The following is a 10166-nucleotide window of genomic DNA, read 5'->3' as shown; positions in this document are numbered from 1 at the left end:
AGGTTAATAAAGAGTTGATTCATCTTTTTGATTCTCTTTTGTCTGTTTTTTTTTCCTCAATGGGTCTGACCTTGACAGCTGTGACCCAGTCCTGCCTTTTCCCCAACACAAGACAGCACATTCACCAATTCACCTGCAGCACTCTCTCACCCTGCCCACCTCTAGTCAACGCCACACTCCACCCAGCAGCTTCAACCTATGATTCTGAGCACGCCCAGTCGGTCTGTTTACCCCTCCACTCATCCCACAGTTGCACCATTGGCACTCACTGCCCGAGCCAACTAAGTGTTTCATCCAAACCCGAACAGCAATAATTGAAAAAATCTCTCACCATGGCCTCATTCTACTCTCTTTCTGATCAATGGATAGGCAGCAGCAGGAGGCCAGGCTGTGCCCTCACCTGCAGACAATTCACGACCATCCAAACGGCATGAAAATGCTGCGGACAGTTGGGATGGGGGAGGTGCAAGTTCTGCGACCCAGAACATCCTAAAGGTAAACAAAGGCAGCCTCAATTGCACTTTCCACTGGCACATTTTTTTTCTTTTATGATATTTGGACTCACTTAATTTCAGATACGGAACCTGCCACAACTCCTTTTATGGGCTGAATCAAAGCAGACCTATTCAGAGGAGAACCTGAGCTCTGGAGATAATCAAAACCAGAGAGCTTATAGGTATTGAATCAATCCACTATAAACTCTGTATCCTTGTGGTCTCCCTTCATGTGGGGCCGTGAAAAGTATAGTCCGCTCTCTCAGCTCTCTCTGTTTGCAAGAGCAGTTTCAGATGCCAACAGTCATACAATAAATAAGGTAACACTCAAGAAAGAGGCTATTGAAATACAGCCAGAACCAATTTACTTCAGAGCTGCTGCAAGGTCCCGGCGAACAGAAGTGCAGGTATCTCTCTGAGTTTAGATTTTTTAAAAGAATATGCTTGTCTGACCTCAAACTACTTTACAACAGCAGGGTCTGTACAGTTGTGCTTCGAAATTGGTTCAAGTTCTAGCTTTTTATCTTTTCACCGCTCATAGTCACAAAAGGCCTGCTAAACATAAGCCAGAGACAGCTTTTAATCGGTGCCCTCACTTTTCCCTCTCAGTCAGTTGTTGCCTTGTTGACCCACTCTGTTTGTGAAGGTGTTTCAGAGCTGTGACGCATGTGTCTGAATGTGTTTGGTTTAAGCTTAGGGAGTTTATGATGCAGGGAGCCAGAAACACATTGAATGAAGTTGTTAGTTTAAGTTTGATTTGTTTTGTTTTAGAACTCATTTTGATCACTAAACTCATAAATTTCAGGACTGTCTGTAATACATTGAAAGGAAACTGCAATTAATATTGGAAATGGACGATTAGTTAGGCTGGTCAGGTTGTTCCAAGTCTTTTCAGCGGAGAGCTTTTTAGCTCCTGTCTTGAAGAGACTCTCTTCATCCTTTGACGGTGTGAATGTCAAAATGTATTGAGCTAGGCCGAAGAAGCTAGAGCTCAATTGGAATAGCATTGTTTACACAGAAAAGTATTACAAGGACAGAAAATACAGTAGGACTGTTGATTTTTACTTAATATTTCTATTTTTTTTTCCCAAGAAAAAAAGCAGCTATAAGGGTCTGGAGTTGAATGTTCCAGCATCACTCTCATGGTTGGAGTGAGGAAAAGAGGCTTGACAAATCTGCTCAATGGAGAGATTGGGCAGAGATTTTCTGTTCCGCACACATCTGGCATAAAACTGTGAAGCATGTACACAGACACAACAACAAGCACACACACACACTTTACTTTGTATTGAAGAACTGTTTATTGACACACACACACACACACACACACACACACACACACACACACACACACACACACACACACACACACACACACACACACAAACCTTACTGAATTCCTTCATTGACTCAGGGTGAAGCTGGCCAGGACTTCTGTGATGAACACCAAAAAAACCTAGAATAAATGAGGTGCCCAATCTCTCACTTTGCTGTCTACTGACCTGAAAGAATTTGATTGAAGAGCTGTTAAATTGCACTAAAATGCATCCAAAATATCCCCACGTTTTGGCCATAACTTGGAGACTTTTCAATTCTACAGCCACTATTAAGCATAAAGAAAGTTTGAGCCTGTACAGATAATGATGGCAGGCACTAATATGCAGTTTTATTTTCACAACAAAGGTCTGGATCTTGGAGAGGCTGACAGAGCTCTTTCTCAAGAAGCCAGCTGCACAATGTACCGCTGTGTGTCTCAGTGTGTGTGCAGTTAAAGTCCTGCCCAGCTCTTCGGGTGTGACTGCATGGCTGTTTTGTCAGATGTCATCCTTGCAGGCTTAAAGCCAAACAGCACACTGACAGAAATCATACTCTGTGTTTGATTTGGCTTTCTCTTCAAAGGGAGCAATTTGTCTTCACTCTGCGTCAGTGGGCGCATCTGCGTGGGTGTGTGTTTGTGTGCATTTCTGTTTACAGTACAGTACATGTAGTGTGTGTGCGCACGTGCCATATGTTTGTGTGTGTGACGATGATGAGTCAATCACACAGAGCGGAGAGATGTCATTTTTAACCCTTGATGACCTCCAGAGGTATTTCAGTCACCTGGTTGTTATCTCCGTACTTCCTACTGATTTCCACACATCTGAAGCTCGAGCTGAGGCGATCACAGATGTCCGCACCTTTTGTGAAATGTGGTGAGGAAATGACTGGGGTTGTTTCAAAGATAAAAAAAAACAAAAACAAAGAATGATGAGGGAATAATAGAAGACAGGGTGAACAAGAGGAAGAGGTGCTGCCGAGCATAGTCGGTGTATTGATTAAATCATAAAAATCAATGTGTGTCTTGAAGAATATCAGCTGGGAGAAGTCTGACAGGTACAGACAGGGTCACAGCAAACATGATGGATATTTACCTGTTTTGTTGACACTTGACACGCCTCATTCCTTATAAAAATTGAGCTGTATGTCAATGACCTGAATTACTTTTATTGTAGATTCCAAACTAGATGACAAGACAGAAGTTAAAGCCTTAGTTTTTTAAATATGTAAACACCTCCTTTTAGAGATCTCAATAGTTATAAATGACCATGATATTTCGGCAAGTCTTTTAAAATTGAAACCAAACAAGGCCACTGGCTCAGAACACCTGAAAGCCTGTCTGCTTAAAGTCTTTGCTTCTCACTTGTAATGTGTCCTTGCAAGGTGATTTCAATTCCTTCCAGATTTGCAAACTCTGGAAAAGGCAGGAAATTCTCAATAATTAGACCTGTTCTGTCACGGGGTTAGCAGGTAGGAAGCAGGAGAGGAGGACCCAGGTGCAGAATAACCAATAATTTATTAACAAAAGATAAAACAAAAACTTACAAGGAAAAATCCAAAACGTTCCGAAAAGCAAAAACAAAAGAAATCCAAAAAGGCCACGAGGAGAAAACACAGGGAGCAGGGAGAAGCAGCAACCAAAGACGACGACATACGAAAGACAATACAATGACACGACAAGAAACTCAGGCAAACACAGAGACTAAATAGACATGGGGTAATCAGATGTAAGTGTATCAACAATCTTCGTCCCATTGCGCTTTAACCTCTATTCTGTGTAAAACTATATGGAATGGGTTCTTGTTGTTCACAACCTCTGTGGCCACAACATTAGGTCTACTCCAATTTACACTGCAGCAACAGTGGAACAGATGATAGACTTTGCTTATTATGGTAACATAAGAGCTTATAATGCCTAAAGGGTGTGACAGGGAGTTTTTTGTTTTAGTTTGGCCTTAAATTCAATAAAAAAGACCCATGTTCTATTGAAAAAGGTTAATTGATTGAGACTCATCGAGACTTTCTGTCCTGCTGTCCACAGAAGGTTTTTGTCATTTTGAAACATGTCAGATGTACTCACAGTGAACACTGGCTGCCTCCAAGCCGTTCTTTGTGGGGTTTTTTTTCTCGATTTACTCATGAATTTAAGATCAATGACAAAAGGTCAAGCAGATGATATGGCCCATGTTGGCTTGTTAAAAAGAAGCTGCGTATTAATTCTGCATAAAGGCCCTGGAGACATGATGTTGCACTATAGCCGGCTATAAATTAATAGCTGGCTTTAATTAACCTCCAGTTTCACTTATGGCCAACTTGTTAAAATGTGGAAACTGAAAGGACCTTGGCACAGTTCTCCGACTGAGTTTTTCTGAAAAATTAACATACTTTCTCGAAATGAAAACGAGAACGTTATCTCCTCAAAAAAAATCTTTGTCCTTGGTGTTGGTCAGAAAATGTTATAATTTGTGTGTCTTCACGTTCCATCTTCCTGCCTGGTGGGCAAACCACCAAACAAACTCTGTCTCAACTACTTACTGATAGGACAAGGAAGAAAGTATCCTAACAGATAATTTTAGTCCTCTCTTCTGCCAGTATGACGCTCTGAACTCAGGGAGGCATTATGGCGTTTCTCAAAACATATTTGAAAAGTCAATATTCCCAAGAGCAATAAACTAGGGATACTTCACCCATTTACATGAAGCTGTGTATCATTAGAAACATGGTAGTAGTGTTGAAGTTTTCTTCATGTGATGCAAAATGTCATGTTTTGGGTTGTTTGTGTCTCTTCCCCACGTGTGTGTGTTTTGTTTCCCTGTCTGTCACTCCCTCTGTGCTTCCCTAACCATTAATCAGTGTCCACAGGTGTGTCTCGTCACAATCATCGGGGTACTTAAGCTGGCTCCTGCCAGGAGGCCAGCGCCAGATTATTGTTGTTCCACAGTGGTTAGTAGCTCTCAGTGTTCTCTCGTGTTTTCAGTGCTCCAGTGATATTCTTGTGTGATTCCCTGTCGTGTTTATTAACCTCCGTGTTCTCCTTCCTCTTAGTGTTCCCAGTCCTGCGTTCCTGCCCCCGTGTCCGTCGTCGTCTTGTTCGTCCCATCTGGCTTCTTCACGCGTGCCTTTGTACACCTTGTGTCACTTAGTTGTTGTTGCACATTTAGAGTCACTTAGATTTTCATGTACACATAGTTGAGTATCACATTGTTTGCTTGTACACATAGTTGATTGTCACATTTAATAACTTGTACACATTTCGAGTCACTTAGATTTCATGTTACTTGTATTCATTATCACCCGTGTTATAATAAATTGTTCCTTCGTTTCATTTTCAGTTTCTGTCTCGTGCTTTTGGTTCCGCATTATTCTATACTTAACACAAAAAGCGTCATATTGCATCACATGAAGAAAACTTTCAAGCAAAGAAAAACATTTTTCTCGTCTCAGGGCAAAATGAGGGCTGGACTCACAACCATTCAACACTACTACCATGTTTCTAATGACACAAAGCTTCATGCAAATGGGTGAAGTATCCCTTTAAATATACAAAATGCTGACTGGGATCAGCATCTGCAGGCTAAGCAGGGGTACATTAATTAAAATCACTGCCATCTTGTGCTGGGTGACTATCTTTCTTTTATCCACATTATCTGAAGCAGGTAGGGTTATTACGATTCTGAAACAAGCTTAACTTTGATATGAAAAATGCATGACTCTTTTGGTGTTTCTGTCTCTTGAACTCTAGGTAGCTTTATTAGAAGGTGAAATGGAATTCACTAGCACTACGATATTACAAATTATTGATGAGGTGGAAATTTATTCTAATCACTGTGGACTCACCGTGGGCGGATAATTCTCTTTAATGAATGCAGTCTCACAGTGATATGCTCCATGTTGTGGGTAACATTGGCCCAAAAGTCCATACAGTATGGTAGCTGTATAGAATATAATATCTGCTTAAATATCTCATTCAGGTATTATCGAACGTATCTTTAATGTTGAAAACATAGTTTTCATTGAGGGGAGATACTTGAACGTTTGATATAAAGAGGGAACAAAAAAAGAAGATTTCTTTTGTGAAGTCAGCAGCATTGATGTCGAAAGCGTAGGAAGGAGAGTGATCATTCAATTTAAAAGGCAAATATATATTATATATCGATATAGATATATAGATATTAAACTGTCCACCAGTGATGTCATCAGAACACTGATGTTCTAACCCTGAACATTCCATGCGTCCTGATGACATCGACACTTCATCACATTCCCATTTTTTATCCAGGATTTTTCTTTTTTCTTTTCAAAGTCTCACCACGATTTCTTACAAAGTCTCTTATCTTTAGATTAGAGCAACCAGTCAGAGCAGGATCTTCTGCCTCCTCGCATTGCTTGCATTAAATCATAATGGCCAGTTTTCCTTTTTTAATGTCTCATGACCGCAGAAACCTCAATGGGAGACCATTGATGCTTTTTGATCTCCTAGCATTTTCCAAAGAAATGAGAAAAATGACAGCCTTTTTAAGTAAGGTAATAAGTTGTAGGTAAATTATATTTTTGTTTTAACAAAGTTCTACAGTAGTCATTGGAGATCAACATTACCTCTTTAAACAATGCACAGCTGATTTCTTTTTGCTCTCTGTGGTCTAGCTGCTGCCATCTTCTGCAAAGATCAGATCTTAGTTACTTGAGTAACCAGCTTTAGCCTTTAGCTTTAAAATAGAATTTAAAAAAGGTTAGGTTTAGGCATATAATGTCTTGATTAAAGTTAGATAAAAGGTTGGCTTTAGGCACCCAACTAACCTTTATAAAATCTTCAGTTTTTCGGCATAGAGAGTAATCACATTGCTTACTCTTCCCGTGTAAATAGCCACATGTGAATTATAAGGACAGAGCAAGAATTATCAGGACCTTCTGGCAGTCAACACTCCGTGAATATTCATGAGGTCCTGCTATTACATAAACCAGCAACAGGTGGTGCTGTAGTGATACACAGATTATACACAAAATCAGGGTTTATGTCTATAAAAAGGTCATCTGTTTTTTTTTTTGTTTTTGGTTTTTTGTTTTTGTTTTTGTTTTGTTTTTTTGGGGGGGGGGGTCTAGGGACCAATAGAAACTACAACTTTAGAATTCTTTCAAAATTAGAGGGAGTGTGTAGCAGCCTCACTATGACATCTCCATGACATACTAATTCTATAGAGATGCAGAACTTGTTTGGTATCAGGATTAACAGAAACACATATGCAGGACAGGATCGTCCAAAATCATCATTTCATAAGTAAGTATAAATAATATATAATATAAATAATATAATTATAGAGGAGTCTTTGTCTTGCTCTTCTTAAGATAGAATTTAGAGTTTTAGATTTTAGACTTTAGACTTTATTGTCCCCAAGGGGAAATTCTTTTTCACCAAAATAGTACAGTACAGTTTAAGGGCTGCGCACTGACAGATTCAGACTTAAAGTCCTCCACAGCAGTGAGGTATAACGTGATGCTGATTACAGGATGTTGTGTTATTTAGAGGCATCAGTTTTACTGGGTTTTCATCAAAATTGTGCTACAGGAGGCTTATAGCGTAACACACACACACACACACAAAACAGAAGTATTGTGCCATGGGTTTAAACTTGTCTGGAAACCTTACAAGGACAGATTCATGCTGATTTGTAGCTTGCCAGACTCTGTCTGACTTTGTGGTGCGGTCCAGTCGTCTAACAGATTGTATTTTTTTATCCCTGGAGAATAGAGAGAGACACAAAGACAAGAGGACAGTAGGAGACCTGGAAAAAAAAAGAAGAAAGAAATGCAATGAAACTCAAAAGATTACTCGCCTGACTCCACTTGAGGCCCCTGGAGATCCTCTCAGGTGTGCAGTCTGCTGAGAAGACTCCCACATACAAGCTAACCCCAGCACTAACCTTTCTGCTTGGGCTGCTGTGACTTTCACAAAGTTACCCAGTAAACACACGTTGTCTTTAGGGGGGAGATGTGACATTTATCTCACAGCTGCACTTGTGACATTTCAATTTTTTGTTGTTGTTTTTTCTGGGTGTTTTGGAGTGTGTCGTTGTCTGGGTCAACTTTGAGGAAATGTAGCCCATAGAGGCGAGTATCTTCCACATCTAAAGCTGCTACAAAATGTAAACAAGCTCATAAACACTGTGAAAGTTGGGAGCATTCTCTCACATCTACATCCTGATTCTTACCATTTAGCTCTACAATGTCTGGATTATTGCTGATGTGTTAGCAACATGCTCTTTTGCCAGGTACTGTATAGCTTAGAGTCTGTAGGCAAGTTTGATTGAACCTGTTGTCATGATTTTCTTGGTTTAAGGTCCTATCTCTAATCAATGACACGTCGATTTTCTCCCAGGGTGAAGCCCAAATTTAAGCCTGTTGGTGTCCACTTAACCTACATTCATAGTTATACACAAGTCGTGGCTCCACAAGATGCATTTCACTCATTTACCTTGTTTATGCACTACTACACGCTTTTAACAAAATAAACAGCTCACAAGTGAGAATCTCCAAAGCACAAAGTGGCAGGAGCAGCAAAGAAACAGATACACTGCATTGTATAGTTAATCATGTATTATATTAAATTCTATACATCAAATAGCAGTATATAACTGAATATTGTATCTATTGCACTATGATATATTATACTTTATAACTGTCATAACTGAACTGTTTACATAACTCGCTGCTTCTGAAAACGTCACTTTAAATCATCACTGGCCTCTTTAGCTGCCTTTCACTTCACATCATTTCTTCACTGTCCTGTTGAGTTCACCCCATTATGTATAGTCTTCTCCATTTACTATGACTATTTTTCAAAATTGTATTTGTTACTATTTTATTCTGTTTTGACTTTTTGAGTTCTGCATTGGTGCTGCAATGCCTGAATTTCCCCTTGGGGATCAATAAAGTAATATCTTATCTTGTACAAACAACATTTGAATCAGGAATATTCTCCAATGAGATTATCTCACCTCTCGGTAAAGTGTTTGTATTTATTTGATGTGTATATGTTACTCTGCATCAGTGCTCTTGTGTCTGCACAGTGACACTATTACCCGTTGTGAGGTAGATGAATTGCTGACACCCCTGAGCCGAGTTTGAAAATGATGTTGTGTGCAATGCTTCAGCTAAATGTTCGTAGGATCTTCGAAGAGGTCCATTCCACTTTTACAATAAATGCTGCAAAAATTCAAGAGATAAGCTTGGGCAGTAATAAGTTGTGTTTTCTTTCAAGCATGAAACACACTTTTCCTTAAGCAATTTGTCTCTATTCCCCAAAGCAATAAAAATCTAAGAATTTCTTGTCTGCCTTGAACGAAGCCGACCATAGTATCTCTATAAAGTGGAATTTGTGCTTGGAAAATGCTTACTTGGACAACACAATAATGTATGGAGGTGAAACTTTTAAAGTTTGAAGTGTTTGGTTTGTTAAGACACTGAACTAAGCCTCATCACAATGATTAACCAATTAAATGTTCTTTAATCCTAAAACAAACAAACCTTATGCAATTATTTTGTGTAATTAATCCTGCTTTTGTCTTTGCCTCTACTTTGTTCTTCTGGTGCCATCTTTTTCCATACATGTGTGTGCGTGTGTGTGTGTGTGTGTGTGTGTGTGTGTGTGTGTGTGTGTGTGTGTGTGTGTTCATACACACTACACACACTCTGCAAACATGTTAACACGTTAAGGCACATCAGGCACAAATGTGGACGTGACTTGTGCATTGTGTCTGTGTGACCATTCTAAGTCTATGGGAAATGTAGGTGTAGTGTCCCCTTTTCCCTCCCAGGACTCCAGGCTGGTTGACAGTGGCGCTGAGGCCGTAGCAGCTCAGCTCAGCAGAATGGAGCACAGGGAATATTAAGCGTCCTCATGATGGACTATTCTGTAAGGCTGAATGGAGCCACTACTGTCTGAGGGGTCTCAAGGACTTCTGATGCCTCGATGAGCTAATTTGTTGGAAGTATACTTGAAATGTTGAGACATCTGCAGGAATGAATGAATGAATGAGGCTGTGATTGTTAGAGGTACAGTATGAGTTGCCGTCTATTAAAAGCGATTGCTCTTTAAAGAAATCGATGCTTGATTCAGTAAAGAATAAGCATGAATGTTGGTTGTTTTTTTTTTCACGTGAACCATTGTATATTCAGAATATGGAGACTTCATTACATTATGTGCTTTAACATTGATATTTATTTGTATGTTTCCGTAATTTGCCTATTTTTGTAACCTGCCGAGGGACAACAGATGGAAGCTAGCACTTCTGCGATAATCTGGCATTTTTTAGAGCTGTAATTGTTACAGCTAACATTAACATGCACTTTCCCTAACAA

At 39.7% G+C, this 10166-nt stretch overlaps 1 long non-coding RNA gene across 1 annotated transcript in view; it reads left to right on the top strand.

The window, feature by feature from the left end:
* LOC306841080 overlaps nucleotides 1–10166 on the top strand; it is a 188910-nt gene that overhangs the window by 147625 nt on the left and 31119 nt on the right. The gene's annotated exons all lie outside the window — the stretch shown is intronic.

This window comes from Symphodus melops (genome assembly GCF_947650265.1).
Source record: "Symphodus melops genome assembly, chromosome: 1".
In the NCBI taxonomy this organism is placed as follows: Eukaryota; Metazoa; Chordata; class Actinopteri; order Labriformes; family Labridae; genus Symphodus; species Symphodus melops.
The sequence above is the reverse complement of the archived record's forward strand: the minus strand, read 5'-3'. Positions and strand labels throughout refer to the sequence as shown.